We start from the raw sequence: 17,637 nt of genomic DNA on the forward strand, positions 1-17,637 counted from the left end.
AATCTGAATGGACCAGTGAGTAAGGAGATTGAATCACTAATCTTAAACCTCTCAACAAAGAAGTCTAGGACGAAATAGTTTCACTGGTAAATTCTACCAAAACCCTTCCAAAAAAAAAAAAATTGAAGAGAAGGGAACACTTCCAAACTCCTTTTTAAGGCCATCAATACTCTCATACCAAAGCCAAACAAGAACACTTCAAGAAAAGAAAATTGCAGACCTGTATCTCTGATGAAGACAGATACAAAAATTATCGTTAAAATACAAGCAAACTGAATTCAACAGTACATGAGAAGTATTACACACCATGATCAAGTGAGATTTATCCTGTGATGAAAAGATTGTTTAACACACACATATCAATCAAATGTGATATACTGTATTAACAGAACAAAGATAAGAATCATATGATCATCTCATTAGATGCAGAAAACATATGACAAAATTCAACACCCATTTATGATAAAAAACAAATCTCAACAAATTAGGTTTAGAAGACAATGGCATAGTCCTAGCTTTCAAGTAACAGTCTACAATGATAGAGTATGGCTGCGGGTATTTTGGAGAATACTGAGGAGCGATGTCTAACTCAGACTTCGAGTATCAGGAAGGTTTTTGAGGAGAAGGTGAAATGTGAACTGACTTCTACACAATGAGTAGGGTATCTTTACTGAACCTGTCTCTAAGAAGGTAGCAAAGGAAAAGCTATAGCCCTTGAGAAGCTTTGATATTGGCTTGAATGGTAAATCTCAGTTTATTCATGCGGATAGGTTAGATGGTGTGTTGGATATGTGGAAGAAAAAGAACCTCACAGTAGGAAGGTGTTATTCTTGCTCCTTTATTGAGAGTTTGAAGGTCAATTATAAACAAGAATAATAAATGTTGTACAATGTTTAGCGTTTGTTCTTTCCTCCCATTGATTAGGGGAGGCTGAAATTTTGCTTTCTGTATGTAGCCAACTTTCAAAAAATTCCTAAAGGAGAATAAATCTGTTTCAGCAGAATGAGGATATATGACTTGAGATTCTCACTGATTTATTCCAACTTCTAACTTCTATATGCCTTATATTCAAAGCCTATTTGAAAGATAATTTTTTTTTCAGGAATTCCCTGGTGGTCCAGTGGTTGGGACTTGGCACTTTCACTGTGGTGACCTGGGTTCAATCCCTGGCCAGGGAACTAAAATCCCACAAGCCATGCTGCGTGGCCAAAAAAAGAAAGAAAGATAAAATTTTCATGTTTTATTAGTCACTAAATATAGGCAAATGCAAGACTTCCTGCACTCCTGGGTGTGCTGAAAAAACAACAACTACCACTTTATATTTAGCTTTTGCAAACTTCTTGGCAGCACAGGAACTTATTTTCCTGCATAGAAACTTTTATACAAACAAGATTTCTATCCTTTACTCATCTGCTGAGGTGCTTCCTCTTTAATTCCACCCCTCTACTGCATGTATTGTCTTGTGTTGTATGTTTTCAGAACACATCCTTTGAAGCAGAACAAAAACTTTCAGTGTAACATTGAAAGGTGTCACTCAAAAATCCCTGATTTTAACAAGCAGTAATATGTTGTTACTATCAGTACATTTCAATTGACTGAATACTTAAATTTAAACAAGGTGAAATTTCAAAGGCACATATGTAGGGTGGACCATACTTAAGTTGTCTTCAAAATGTTTCAGTGGTGTGGAATATACTTTAAAAATCTATATCTTTCATTAATTATTTTCTCTATAGATGGGGGCTCAAGTTTCTTGGGAGGTATCAGGGCCAGGCACTCTAAAAATAGTTTCCCCAGGTCCTGAAGATCCCACTGTTTAACTTAAGACTATTTATTAGCAAGTATCAGAAAACAACTGATGTTAGTGTATCCAAAAAGGGGGAATTGCATACCAATATTCAGGAGAATACTAGGAAACCCCAGGGTCGGAGTTCAGCTGGGTCTCAAAAAGGAACAAGAAACCAGAAACTGAGAAGCCATTATGAATAACTCTCAATTGCTTCTATCAGCTTCTCTCTGTATTTACTGTTCGCCATACCTTATAGATGACCACATTTTTTTGCTTGCTTCTCTGTGCATTTGTCCCTACTTACTGTCCCAGTCACCCAAAACTCATATACAAATAACCCCAAAGCACATGACCTTTAGTCTTGGTGGCCTGTTACCCTTCTGTGTTGGCAATTCCCACTCGGTTGACCCTACGGACTTTAGACTATAGAATCAAAATGTCCATATTGTAGGAAAGGACTTCGTCCAGAAAAGTGATTCCTTAATTGTGACTGCATAATAGAATTACCAGGAGAACTTGTTCAAATCATGCATCCTGGCTCAGTTCCAGAGCTGTTGAATCTGGATCTCTCGAAGGGATAGCTTATGTTTGTATACTTTCAAAATTTCTTCATGTAATTCAGATACAATTTATGGTTAAGAACATTTGCTCTACTTGAACTGTGTACAACACTGAGCACAATTTTATGCAAGCTAAATGATTATGTGGAGTGTGTCCATATGAGGTGATTAGGATGATAAAACATTTTATATGAAGTACAGCTGAAAGGACTGTAACATCCCTATCCTGGAGTAAATAAGAACCATTTCGAAGGTTTGGAATGCTGGTTTTTATAAGTAGCATTAGACTTGTTCTTTAAGGTTTCAAATGGTGGATCTGGGACCAAAAGCTGGATGTATTCAGGCAGAGGATGACTGATCAACTGCCAGGAAATTGTGCATTGGAAAGAAGTTGTATTGAATAAACTATGGCCTCATATTTTTCTAATACTCTATGATTCTGCAAAAAATTTCCACCACTAATTGGGAAGCAGAAAAAAATGTTTAGGTCCACATTCTTAAATGTAGTTTAGAAAGGAATATCAGCCATTTAGGAAGCAACAGCTGTTGTATACTGGAAAGAACACTAAGCTGGGAGTCCAGAATTGTTTTTGAATCCTAGCTCTCATTTACTGACTTTGTGATCTTTGTCAAGTTTCTGGACCTCCAATGCATCCTTTGTGAAATATGTTATTCTGTAAAAGTACTATGCATTTGTCAAAGGCATTATAATAATTAAATGACATTATGAATGTGAATGTGCTTTGTAAATGGAAAACTATTCCAGTGCAAGTGTTTTTTATTACTTGAACTGAGAAACAAGGAGGATAACTTGGGGGAAATCAGTGTTCCTAATGAGTCTGTTAATGATTTTAGATACTATAAACGATTAATGAGTCTTTTTGTAATTATATCTGCAACAAATCTATTAGGTAAGGCCATCTGTTCCATTTTCCTTGACATAAAAATAGTATCAGTTGTAGTTACCATTTCTTGAGCATCTACCACACTGTACAGTTTTTTCTCCTATTTAATATCAATAACTCTGCAAGGTTGGTATCATTATCCAGATTTTATAAATGAAAAAACTGAGACTTAGACACATTATGTAGCTTGTCTAGAATCATATAGTTAGTATGAGAAAAAGTCATTAAACCAGTAAGTAAAAAAACTGAGTTCAAATCCATGTATGTCAGATTCCAAGCTCATAAAACAGACTACATTGCCTATTCACTTCCATCTAGTATAACAACACTCTTAATCTTGTGGTAGCCATATGCTTTACAGAGTTATAGAGGGGATTAAATGGGTTGATGTACAACTTACTATGGTGTGGTAGATATTTAATAGATGGTGGCTACAACTGTCATTATTGTTATAGTATGAAAAATAGAACAAATGACCTTACTTGCTAGATTTGTAATGGGTATAATAACCAAAATTTTATCCATAATTTAAAATATCATAATTCAATGATAAAACTCTAACAAATTGATATCACTAAAAACTCTTGCAAATTGATAAGAAAAAGATGAATAATCAGAAGAAAATAAGCAAAAGATATAAAGAGGCAAGTCACAGAATAAGAAATTAAATAGACAATAAGTATATAAAAGGATGCTAAACTTCATTAGTGATCAGAAAAGTTAAAATGACATTGGGACACCATCACATTGCCAAAATTTTTGGTATGACAATATCAAGTGTTAGTGAGGATGTCGAGAAACCAGAATCCTCATCTATTTTTCATAGGGGTATATATTAGTGAAACTACTTCAGAGGGCAATTTGACAGTATTTAATATAGCCAAGGTTGTGAACACTCTAAGACCCAGAAATTCCCCTTCCAGATAAATGCCAGAAAAATTCTCATACTTGTATGCAAAGAAAGTACAAAAATGCTTATTGCAGCACTTTTTTTAAAAATTTATTTATTTATTTATTTATTTTTTAACATCTTTATTGGAGTATAATTGCTTTACAATGGTGTGTTAGTTTCTGCTTTATAACAAAGTGAATCAGTTATACATATACATATGTTCCCATATCTCTTCCCTCTTGCATCTCCCTCCCTCCCACCCTCCCTATCCCACCCCTCTAGGTGGTCACAAAGCACCGAGTTGATCTCCCTGTGCTATGCGGCTGCTTCCCACTAGCTATCTATTTTACTTTTTGTAGTGCAGCACTTTTGTAATAGTGAAAAAAGCTAGAAACAACCTAAATATCTTTAAAATAGTAATAATAAATGTAGAGTAGATATTTATACAATGGAATACTACACAGCAGTTAAAGGAGGTGGACTAGATCTATATAAATGAACATGGATTGCTCTCAGAAACTTTATGTTGAGTAAAAAAGGCAGTTGCATATTGATACATTAAAAAAAGAAGTTACGGAATGATAAAACTGCAAAAATACAAAATTTACTATACATAGTTTGTAGTTATTTATGTATGTAAATGTATTAAAATGGACATGAGGGAAAGCTGTGAATTTTAAATTCAAGACAATGTTTTTCTCTTTTTAAGGAATTTATTATAATCAGTGTTTTTTTTGTTTTTTGTTTTTTGTTTTTTTTCTGGGCAGTAATTAAGGTAGGTGAGGGAGGGGGCCCAATGCAGAAGTAACTGTTGTCAAAGGGGATTTAAGCTTTACTTGTGATGTTTTATTTCTTTTGTTTTAAAGAAGATGAAGCATTAGATATGCACCATCCTGTGATAAACTATAATGGAAAAGAATATTAAAAAAATACATATATATATAACTGAATCACCCTGCTATACAGCTGACCAAACATATACTTTTAAAGGATTTGGGTTTACTCATACTTAATAATTTACTATATTCTTTTTTTTATAATTGCTGTGCATTTTTATTATGTTGGTTAACTATGATTTAATGCTAGTATTGCTAACATTGTTAGTGTATACAAATTGTTATACCATGAGTCATTTTCAGTTAAGACAATATTTACTATATTCCTAGACAGATATGAAATTCTAGAACTACAAAAAAATAAAGAAGATGAAGCAAATAGTGCAAAATGTTAATAGCTGTTAGTCCTGTTGAAAGGAACATTGATATTTGTTTTATTATTCCCTGTACCATTCTGACTTTAAAAAATGATTTCTTTATGAAAAGGGGGAGATACTACTAATAAACTATTGGAAGTTTTAAGTAAAATAAACCATATGACCATTTTTTGAAAGTCAAATAATTGGAAGCATTAAGTATATTTTGTGAATTTACTATCCCTTTTTCTCCTGAGTATCCCTGACCCTATTACTTAGTACTTAGCAAAGGACTCATTCACAGAAACCAGAGACCTATGTTATCCAAATATTTGTCATCATGACCCACAATAAAAAATCATATATATATATATATATATGTGAATATTTACATATAATTATATTTTAAAATATAATTTATATATTTTATATAAATCATGATCATACATATATACGTATATAGTATGTATTATTTTAAAGAAATACATTTTGTATTGTGATCATATATATGTACAATAAATACATACATATATGATCATAATGTAAAATGGTTTTTCTGGGTGTGAGAAATCTTTTTTTTTTTTATCAGCTTTATTGGAGTATAATTGCTTTACAATGGTGTGTTAGTTTCTGCTTTATAACAAAGTGAATCAGTTATACATATACATATGTTCCCATATCTTTTCCCTCTTGCGTCTCCCTCCCTCCCACCCTCCCTATCCCACCCCTCTAGGTGGTCACATAGCACCGAGTTGATCTCCCTGTGCTATGCGGCTGCTTCCCACTAGCTATCTATTTTACATTTGGTAGTGTATATATGTCCATGCCACTCTCTCACCCTGTCACATCTTACCCCTCCCCCTCCCCATATCCTCAAGTCCATTCTAGAGTCTGTCATACAGAGTGAAGTAAGTCAGAAAGAGAAAAACAAATACAGTATGCTAACACATATATATGGAATCTAAGGGAAAAAAAAAAAAAGGTCATGAAGAACCTAGTGGCAAGACAAGAAATCTTGATTAGCCACCTCATTTTATCCACTAAGATGAACTATAGGAATGATGTGATTTGCACATATTTAAAACTCTGACAAGCATTTTGTTTTTCCTTATATTTATTAAAGTAAATAAATAAATAGCCTAATAGAGACTTTATAGATTTCTTCAAACATGTCATACAAATGTGTCTTCTGCAAGAGCTGACATATGATTTTATTTAATATTGAAAGTGTAAACATATAGGTGGGGCTCACGAACTAGTCCCATGAAGTAGTCCTCAGGACACAGCTGCTAAGATTGCTGTTTTAGAAACCACATTCTGTTGGTGACAGATAAATTATTGTATGTGAATACAAGGAATGCCACAAAGTGTTGATAGGAAGCCTCCTGGCTGAGTGAAGGCTGCTCTGAAGGAAGGAGGCTGGCCTTTTCTCCAGGGCTCCTGCTGCAGCCTGAGCTACACAGTTGGCATTTGTGGTTGTGTTGGCTGTTTTTAATCCCTCTGGGTAATAATCTGAAGATTGCATTTATTGTATTAATGATTAATAACTCCAGTGCTTTTGGTTGGCATCAAAAATGTCATGTTGATAATTACCTTTGGTATTTAAAAAATGAGCAGCACAAGATGCCTGCGTCCGAGTCTATATCAGGCCTTCTCGCCCCTGAAGAGTAAATTGGCATCTTTCTTTGGTTTATTTCAGAGAATGGGTTTCCAAGCTAGGCATGAACAGCCTCTGGAGCATTTTCTGAGCCAACTTCTGTTGGGGTATTGGATTTTGGTGTATTCTGAAGAAAGCAGTTGGCATGCTTATAGAATGAGTATATTTGTAAACCAGGATCACATAAATCTGAAGGAATACACAACATCTGCCAGCAATGTCTCTGGCCTGTGTATGGAGTAGAATAGTAAGCAGTGGAATAGACTAGAGCCATGGGTGTCAGAGCTGGATAGGACTTCAGCATCATAAGGGCCAAGTCCACATTGATGACAGAGAATAAGCGACTTTCCCTATGCTACTCAATCATTAAGTGGAAGATCTTGGAATAGGGACCTTGCCTACAGGCTCCTGTCCAGGGGTCATCTATTGAGCAAGGTCCCTCTGTTCCCTCATTTATAAAAGGGAAACAACAATACTTGCTGGCAGATACTTGTAATGACTAAATAGGTTAACATCTATGTAGGTACATCACACAGAGATTGGCCCACAGTAAATGTTTAATAATTTTCTTATCGCTAGGTTATTACCCCTTAGACACAACATCTCTAATTATTCTCCTTTCCTGCCATGCTCAGTGCTACTGCTACACTGCATTCCCACACATGTCAAATGCGGTGTGACGCTGGATTGTCATGCATGCCAGGTATGAGTTTCTGCCACAGAACTCACTTATTGGCAGTACAAGAGGTGAATTAACCCATACAGAAAATGGTTTTTTTTAAAAACATGACTTTACATAAACGTTTCCACCTTTGCAATATAGAAGCACTAAGGACAACCCAGGAAGGACAAGCCTAGAGCCTTTTTATTTAAGGTTTCCTTGAGATTTAGAGCCTGCATTCTCAAATCAAACAATCATGAATTCCTACTCTTCTCAGGAGAACACTGTTGTCCACTGTTTCTTTTTTTTCAGATGGAACCACTGATAGCTTCACTTTATTTTGAAATGCAACAAAAAATGATGGATCAACAAATGGAGAAATGGATATTTGATAAGTACTGTAAAATGTTAATTGCATAACATAGATGGTAGATATATAGGTATTCGCTGCAAAATTCTTTCAATTACTTTTTTGGTGGTAAAGGGGGTCAAAGGTAAGGTAAAATGTATTTCTTACTGCAGATCATAATTAAATATATATATATTACGTAAATACTTCTTAAAATTTTCAATTTTAAAGTATTTTTAATGGAAAAAATATGTTGTTGATTTACAATATAATATTAGTTTCTGGTGTACAGCATAGTGACTCAGTATTTTTACAGATTATACTACATTAAAATTTATTACAAGAGGCTCTTTGGTGGGGCTGATGGCAGACTCCGGGAGGGCTCATGCCAATGAGTACTTCCCAGAAATTCTGCTGCCAGTGTCCTTGTCCCTGCGGTGAGCCACTGCCGCCCTCTGCCTCTGCAGGAGACCCCCCCAACACTAGCAGGAAAACGTCGTAAAACAGGAAGAGATGTAGCTATTATTTTTTTTTTTTTTGAGATGATCATATGGTTTTTATTCTTCAATTTGTTAATATGGTGTATCACATTGATTGATTTGCGTATATTGAAGAATCCTTGCATCCCTGGGATAAATCCCACTTGATCGTGGTGTATGATCCTTTTAATGTGTTGTTGGATTCTGTTTGCTAGTATTTTGTTGAGGATTTTTGCATCTATATTCATCAGTGATATTGGTCTGTAATTTTCTTTTTTTGTAGTGTCTTTGTCTGGTTTTGGTATCAGGGTGATGGTGGCCTCATAGAATGAGTTTGGGAGTGTTCCTTCCTCTGCAATTTTTTGGAAGAGTTTGAGAAGGATAGGTGTTAGCTCTTCTCTAAATGTTTGATAGAATTCACCTGTGAAGCCATCTGGTCCTGGACTTTTGTTTGTTGGAAGATTTTTAATCACAGTTTCAATTTCATTACTTGTGATTGGTCTGTTCATATTTTCTGCTTCTTCCTGGTTCAGTCTTGGAAGGTTATACCTTTCTAAGAATTTGTCCATTTCTTCCAGGTTGTCCATTTTATTGGCATAAAGTTGCTTGTAGTAGTCTCTTAGGATGCTTTGTATTTCTGCGGTGTCTGTTGTAACTTCTCCTTTTTCATTTCTGATTTTATTGATTTGAGTCCTCTCCCTCTTTTTCTTGATGAGTCTGGCTAATGGCTTATCAATTTTGTTTATCTTCTCAAAGAACCAGCTTTTAGTTTTATTGATCTTTGCTATTGTTTTCTTTGTTTCTATTTCATTTATTTCTGATCTGATCTTTATGATTTCTTTCCTTCTGCTAACTTTGGGTTTTGTTTGTTCTTCTTTCTCTAGTTTCTTTAGGTGTAAGGTTAGATTGTTTACTTGAGATTTTTCTTGTTTCTTTAGGTAGGCTTGTATAGCTATAAACTTCCCTCTTAGAACTGCTTTTGCAGCATCCCATAGGTTTTGGGTTGTCGTGTTTTCATTGTCATTTGTCTCTAGGTATTTTTTGATTTCCTCTTTGATTTCTTCAGTAATCTCTTGGTTATTTAGTAACGTATTGTTTAGCCTCCATGTGTTTGTGTTTTTTATGCTTTTTCCCCTGTAATTCATTTCTAATCTCATAGCGTTGTGGTCAGAAAAGATGCTTGATATGATTTCAATTTTCTTGAATTTACTGAGGCTTGATTTGTGACCCAAGATGTGATCTATCCTGGAGAATGTTCCGTGCGCACTTGAGAAGAACATGTAATCTGCTGTTTTTGGATGGAATGTCCTATAAATATCAATTAAATCTATCTGGTCTATTGTGTCATTTAAAGCTTCTGTTTCCTTATTTATTTTCATTTTGGATGATCTGTCCATTGGTGTAAGTGAGGTGTTAAAGTCCCCCACTATTATTGTGTTACTGTCAATTTCCTCTTTTATAGCTGTTAGCAATTGCCTTATGTAATGAGGTGCTCCTATGTTGGGTGCATATATATTTATAATTGTTATATCTTCTTCTTGGATTGATCCCTTGATCATTATGTAGTGTCCTTCCTTGTCTCTTATAACATTCTTTATTTTAAAGTCTATTTTATCTGAGTATAGCTACTCCAGCTTTCTTTTGATTTCCATTTGCATGGAATATCTTTTTCCATCCCCTCACTTTCAGTCTGTATGTGTCCCTAGGTCTAAAGTGGGTCTCTTGTAGACAGCATATATATGGGTCTTGTTTTTGTATCCATTCAGCAAGCCTGTGTCTTTTGGCTGGAGCATTTAATCCATTCACATTTAAGGTAATTATCGATATGTATGTTCCTATGACCATTTTCTTAATTGTTTTGGGTTTGTTTTTGTAGGTCCTTTTCTTCTCTTGTGTTCCCCACTTAGAGAAGTTCCTTTAACATTTGTTGTAGAGCTGGTTTGGTGGTGCTGAATTCTCTTAGCTTTTGCTTGTCTGTAAAGCTTTTGATTTCTCCATCAAATCTAAATGAGATCCTTGCCAGGTAGAGTAATCTTGGTTGTAGGTTCTTCCCTTTCATCACTTTAAGTATATCATGCCACTCCCTTCTGGCTTGTAGAGTTTCTGCTGAGAAATCAGCTGTTAACCTTATGGGAGTTCCCTTGTATGTTATTTGTCGTTTTTCCCTTGCTGCTTTCAATAATTTTTCTTTGTCTTTAATTTTTGCCACTTTGATTACTATGTGTCTCGGCGTGCTTCTCCTTGGGTTTATCCTGTATGGGACTCTCTGCGCTTCCTGGACTTGGGTGGCTATTTCCTTTCCCATGTTAGGGAAGTTTTCGACTATAATCTCTTCAAATATTTTCTCTGGTCCTTTCTCTCTCTCTTCTCCTTCTGGGACCCCTATAATGAGAATGTTGTTGCATTTAATGTTGTCCCAGAGGTCTCTTAGGCTGTCTTCATTTCTTTTCATTCTTTTTTCTTTAGTCTTTTCCGCAGCAGTGAATTCCACCATTCTGTCTTCCAGGTCACTTATCCGTTCTTCTGCCTCAGTTATTCTACTATTGATTCCTTCTAGTGTAGTTTTCATTTCAGTTATTGTATTGGTCATCTCTGTTTGTTTGTTCTTTAATTCTTCTAGGTCTTTGTTAATCATTTCTTGCATCTTCTCAATCTTTGCCTCCATTCTTATTCCAAGGTCCTGGATCATCTTCACTATCATTATTCTGAATTCTTTTTCTGGAAGGTTGCCTATCTCCACTTCATTTAGTTGTTTTTCTGGGGTTTTTTCTTGTTCCTTCATCTGGTATATAGCCCTCTGCCTTTTCATCTTGTCTATCTTTCTGTAAATTTGGTTTCTGTTCCACAAGCTGCAGGACTGTAGTTTTTCTTGCTTCTGCTGTCTGCCCTCTGGTGGTTGAGGCTATCTAAGAGGCTTGATGGGAGGCTCTGGAGGTGGGTAGAGCTGACTGTTCAGATGTAGCTATTAAGATCATTGACAAGTTAAGATTTCCAACAAAACAAGAAAGCCAGCTTCGTAATGAGGTTGCAATTCTTCAGAACCTTCATCACCCTGGTATTGTAAATTTGGAGTGTATGTTTGAGATGACTGAAAGAGTGTTTGTAGTTATGGAAAAACTTCATGGAGACATGTTTGAGATGATCTTGTCAAGTGAAAAGGGCAGGTTGCCAGAGCACATAATGAAGTTTTTAATTACTCAGATACTTGTAGCTTTGGGTCATCCACACTTTAAAATTATTGTTCACTGTGACCTTAAACCAGAAAACGTGTTGCTAGCATGAGTTGATCCTTTCCCTCAGGTGAACATTTGTGATTTTGGTTTTGCCCGGATCATTGGAGAGAAGTCTTTCCGGAGGTCAGTGGTAGGTACCACAGCTTATCTGGCTCCTGAGGTTCTAAGGAACAAGGACTATAATCGCTCTCTAGACATGTGGTCTGTTGGGGTCATCATTTGTGCAAGCCCAAGTGGCACATTCCCATTTAATGAAGATGAGGACACACACGACCAAATCCAGATTGAAGCTTTCATGTATCCACCGAATCCCTGGAAGGAAATCTCTCACGAAGCCATTGATCTTATCAATAACTTGCTGAAAGTAAAAATGAGAAAGCGCTAGAGTGGATAAGACCTTGAGTCACCCTTGAATACAGGGTGGTTAGATTTATAAGAGCTGGAATGCAAAATCAGGGAATGCTACATCACCCACGAGAGTGATGACTCGAGGTGGGAGCAGTACGCAGGCGAGCAGGGACTGCAGCACCCCGCACACCTGATCAATCCAAGCACTAGCCACACTGACAGTCCTGAGACCGAAGAAACAGAGATGAAAGCCCTCAGTGAGCATGTCAGCATGCTCTGAGTTCGATCCCTTAAAATCTATCAAAACACTGTGGGATTAATAAATACGTACGGCCAGGTTTAACATTTGCCTTGCCATTATTTTCTTTTTATTTATTTATTTATTTGTTTGTTTGTTTGTTTGTTTATGGCTGCATTGGGTCTTCATTGCTGTGCGCGGGCTTTCTTTAGTTGCAGCGAGCGGGGGCTACTCTTCATTTGTGCGCAGGCTTCTCATTGCGGTGGCTTCTCTTGTTGTGGAGAACGGGCTCTAGGAACCTGGGCTTCAGTAGTTGTGGCACACTGGTTTAGTTGCTCCACGGCATGTGGGATCTTCCTGGACCAGGACTCGAACCCGTGTCCCCTGCACTGGCAGGCGATTCTTATCCACTGCGCCACAAGGGAAGTCACTGCCATTATTTTCTGTCAGATGAGAACAAAGCCGTTAAACTTTTAGCACTGTTGATGTATCTGAGTTGCCAAGACAAATTAACAGAAACATTTGTATTTTGTGTGACCAACTGTGTTGTATTAACAAAAGTTCCCTGAAACACTAAACTTGTTATTGTGAATGACTCATATTTAATGCATTAAACCTGTCTCCACTGTGCCTTTGCAAATCGGTGTTTTTCTTACTGGAACCTCAATTTGATGAGAGCCTACAGAAGCTGTCCACGAAATAGTACTGTTCTGTGTGTCCCATTGGTGTTGTCACTATAACCAAACTCTTGAAGAGTAGATTATTAACAGTGTTCTATGAACAACTCCAAAAGTCATGTGGAAATAACGAATGATGGGGGCTGGGGGGATCAGGGGATGGATATGCAATCCTAAGACACAAATGCATGAAAGAGTTTTACTGTATAGTTTCAAATCTTTGCCCGCCTGGTGTGCCTCAGCATATTTAAACTCAAGTAAATGGGCCTAGGTGCACCTATTACTTTTAAGCCTAAATGCCTCAGAAATGTAACTGCCATGTATAGAACAGGCATATTTCCCCCTTTCTTGCAATACTCTGCTGTACTATAGAAAATCAGCAGCTAAGCAACCTTTTGCCTTTGTGTATTTTTCAACAATAACAAATAAATACACGTGTCAAAAAAATTTATTACAAGATAATGGCTATAATTCCCTGTGTTATTATACATTACATCTTTGTTGCTTATCTATTTTATAAACATTAGTTTGTATCTCTTAATCCCATACCCGTAATTTGCCCCTCCCCTTTTCCTCCCCCCTTTGGTAACCACAAGTTTGTTGTCTATATCTGTGAGTCTGTTTCTGTTTTGCATATATACTCATTTGTATTATATTTTTAGATTCCACATGTAAGTGATAACATACAGTATTACTCTTTCTCTGTCTGAGTTATTCACTAAGCATAATATTCTCTAGGCCCATATATGTTGCTGCAAATAACAGAATTTCATTCTTTTTTATGGCTAATATTCCACTATATATACTATAGATAGATAGACAGATAGATAGATAGGTAGATAGATAGGTAGAGATATATATATGATATATAGTCACCACTAGTTTCTTCTCTATATCTGTGAGTCTGCTAGTCTGTTGTATTTTTTTAGATTCCACATATAAGTGATATCATACAGTATTTATCTTTCTCCATCTGACTTATTTCACTTAGCATAATGCCCTCCAAGTCCATCCATGTTGTTGCAAATGGTAAAATTTTGTTCTTTTTTATGGCTGAGTAGTATTCCATTATATATACACATACCACAACTTCCTTATCCATTCATCTGTTGATGGACACTTAGGTTGTTTCCATGTCTTGACTATTGTAAATAATGCTGTTATGAACACTGGAGTGCATGTATCTTTTCAAATTAGTGTTTTTTTTGTTTGTTTTTTCAGATATATACTCAGGAGTGGAATTGCTAAGTCATATGGTAGTTCTATTTTTAGTTTTTTGAGAAACCTCCATACTGTTTTCCACAGTGGCTGCACCCATTTCCATTCCTACCAACAATGTACAAGGGTTCCCTTCTCTCCATATCCTCTCCAACATTTTTTATTTGTAGACTTTTTATTATAGCCATTCTGACAGGTGTGAGGTGATATCTCATTGATATTTTGATTTGCATTTGTTTAGTAATTAATAATGTTGAGTATCTTTTCATGTACCTATTAGACATCTGTATGTCTTCTTTGGAAAAATGTCTATTCAGGTGTTTTGCCCATTTTTTTGATTGGGATTTTTAAAATTAAATTGTATGTACTGTTTTTTTTTTTTTTTTTTTAAACATCTTTATTGAAGTATAATTGCTTTACAATGGTGTGCTAGCTTCTGCTTTACAACAAAGTGAATCAGTTACACATATACATATGTTGCCATATCCCTTCCCTCTTGCATCTCCCTCCCTCCCACCCTCCCTATCCCACCCCTCTAGGTGGTCACAAAGCACCGAGCTGATCTCCCTGTGCTATGCGGCTGCTTCCCACTAGTTATCTATTTTACATTTGGTAGTGTATATATGTCCATGACACTCTCTCACCCTGTCACATCTCACCCCTCCCCCTCCCCATATCCTCAAGTCCATTCTCTAGTAGGTCTGTGTCTTTATTCCCATCTTGCCACTAGGTTCTTCATGACCTCTTTTTTTTTTTTTTCCCCTTAGATTCCATATATATGTGTTAGCATACTGTATTTGTTTTTCTCTTTCTGACTTACTTCACTCTGTATGACAGACTCTAACTCCATCCACCTCATTACAAACACCTCCATTTCATTTCTTTTTATGGCTGAGTAATATTCCATTGTATATATGTGCCACATCTTCTTTATCCATTCATCCGATGATGGACACCTAGGTTGCTTCCATGTCCTGGCTATTGTAAACAGAGCTGCAATGAATATTTTGGTACATGACTCTTTCTGAATTATGGTTTTCTCAGGGTATATGCCCAGTAGTGGGATTGCTGGGTCATATGGTAGTTCTATTTGTAGTTTTTTAAGGAACCTCCATACTGTTCTCCATAGTGGCTGTATCAATTTACATTCCCACCAACAGTGCAAGAGTGTTCCCTTTTCTCCACACCCTCTCCAGCATTTATTGTTTCTAGATTTTTTGATGATGGCCATTCTGACCGGTGTGAGATGATACCTCATTGTAGTTTTGATTTGCATTTCTCTAATGATTAATGATGTTGAGCATTCTTTCATGTGTCTGTTGGCAATCTGTATCTCTTCTTTGGAGAAATGTCTATTTAGGTCTTCTGCCCATTTTTGGATTGGGTTGTTTGTTTTTTTGTTATTGAGCTGCATGAGCTGCTTGTAAATCTTGGAGATTAATCCTTTGTCCGTTGCTTCATTTGCAAATATTTTCTCCCATTCTGAGGGTTGTCTTTTGGTCTTGTTTATGGTTTCCTTTGCTGTGCAAAAGCTTTTAAGTTTCATTAGGTCCCATTTGTTTATTTGTGTTTTTATTTCCATTTCTCTAGGACCTGGGTCAAAAAGGATCTTGCTGTGCCTTATGTCATACAGTGTTCTGCCTATGTTTTCCTCTAAGAGTTTGATAGTGTCTGGCCTTACACTTAGGTCTTTAATCCATTTTGAGTTTATTTTTGTGTATGGTGTTAGGGAGTGTTCTAATTTCATACTTTTACATGTACCTGTCCAATTTTCCCAGCACCACTTATTGAAGAGGCTGTCTTTTCTCCACTGTATATGCTTGCCTCCTTTATCAAAGATAAGGTGACCATATGTGCGTGGGCTTATCTCTGGGCTTTCTATCCTGTTCCATTGATCTATATTTCTGTTTTTGTGCCAGTACCAAACTGTCTTGATTACTGTAGCTTTGTAATATAGTCTGAAGTCAGGGAGCCTGATTCCTCCAGCTCCATTTTTCGTTCTCAAGATTGCTTTGGCTATTCGAGGTCTTTTGTGTTTCCATACAAATTGTGAAATTTTTTGTTCTAGTTCTGTGAAACATGCCAGTGGTAGTTTGATAGGGATTGCATTGAATCTGTAGATTGCTTTGGGTAGCAGAGTCATTTTCACAATGTTTATTCTTCCAATCCAAGAACATGGTATATCTCTCCATCTATTTGTATCATCTTTAATTTCTTTCATCAGTGTCCTATAATTTTCTGCATACAGGTCTTTTGTCTCCTTAGGTAGGTTTATTCCTAGGTATTTTATTCTTTTTGTTGCAATGGTAAACGGGAGTGTTTTCTTAATTTCACTTTCAGATTTTTCATCATTAGTATACAGGAATGCAAGAGATTTCTGTGCATTAATTTTGTATCCTGCTACTTTACCAAATTCATTGATTAGCTCTAGTAGTTTTCTGGTAGCATCTTTTGGATTCTCTATGTATAGTATCATGTCATCTGCAAACAGTGACAGCTTTACTTCTTCTTTTCCGATTTGGATTCCTTTTATTTCTTTTTCGTCTCTGATTGCTGTGGCTAACACTTCCAAAACTATGTTGAATAATAGTGGTGAGAGTGGGCAACCTTGTCTTGTTCCTGATCTTAGTGGAAATGGTTTCAGTTTTTCACCATTGAGGACAATGTTGGCTGTGGGTTTGTCATATACGGCCTTTATTATGTTGAGGAAAGTTCCCTCTATGCCTACTTTCTGCAGGACTTTTATCATAAATGGGTGTTGAATTTTGTCGAAAGCTTTCTCTGCATCTATTGAGATGATCATATGGTTTTTCTCCTTCAATTTGTTAATATGATGTATCACGTTGATTGATTTGCGTATATTGAAGAATCCTTGCATTCCTGGAATAAACCCCACTTGATCATGGTGTATGATCCTTTTAATGTGCTGTTGGATTCTGTTTGCTAGTATTTTGTTGAGGATTTTTGCATCTATGTTCATCAGTGATATTGGCCTGTAGTTTTCTTTCTTTGTGACATCTTTGCCTGGTTTTGGTATCAGGGTGATGGTGGCCTCGTAGAATGAGTTGGGGAGTGTTCCTCCCTCTGCAATATTTTGGAAGAGTTTGAGAAGGATAGGTGTTAGCTCTTCTCTAAATGTTTGATAGAATTCGCCTGTGAAGCCATCTGGTCCTGGGCTTTTGTGTGTTGGAAGATTTTTAATCACAGTTTCAATTTCAGTGCTTGTGATTGGTCTGTTCATATTTTCTATTTCTTCCTGGTTCAGTCTCGGCAGGTTGTGCATTTCTAAGAATCTGTCCATTTCTTCCAGGTTGTCCATTTTATTAGCATAGAGTTGCTTGTAGTAATCTCTTATGATCGTTTGTATTTCTGCAGTGTCAGTGGTTACTTCTCCTTTTTCATTTCTAATTCTATTAATTTGAGTCTTCTCCTTTTTTCT

At 36.3% G+C, this 17,637-nt stretch overlaps 1 pseudogene; it reads left to right on the forward strand.

Annotated features, from left to right (window-relative positions):
• The first annotated feature begins 545 nt into the window (after positions 1–545).
• Positions 546–12,345, forward strand: LOC133081790 (serine/threonine-protein kinase D1-like; annotated as a pseudogene).
• The last annotated feature ends 5,292 nt before the right edge of the window (positions 12,346–17,637 follow it).

Source organism: Eubalaena glacialis, chromosome X, assembly GCF_028564815.1.
Source record: "Eubalaena glacialis isolate mEubGla1 chromosome X, mEubGla1.1.hap2.+ XY, whole genome shotgun sequence".
Lineage (NCBI taxonomy): Eukaryota > Metazoa > Chordata > Mammalia > Artiodactyla > Balaenidae > Eubalaena > Eubalaena glacialis.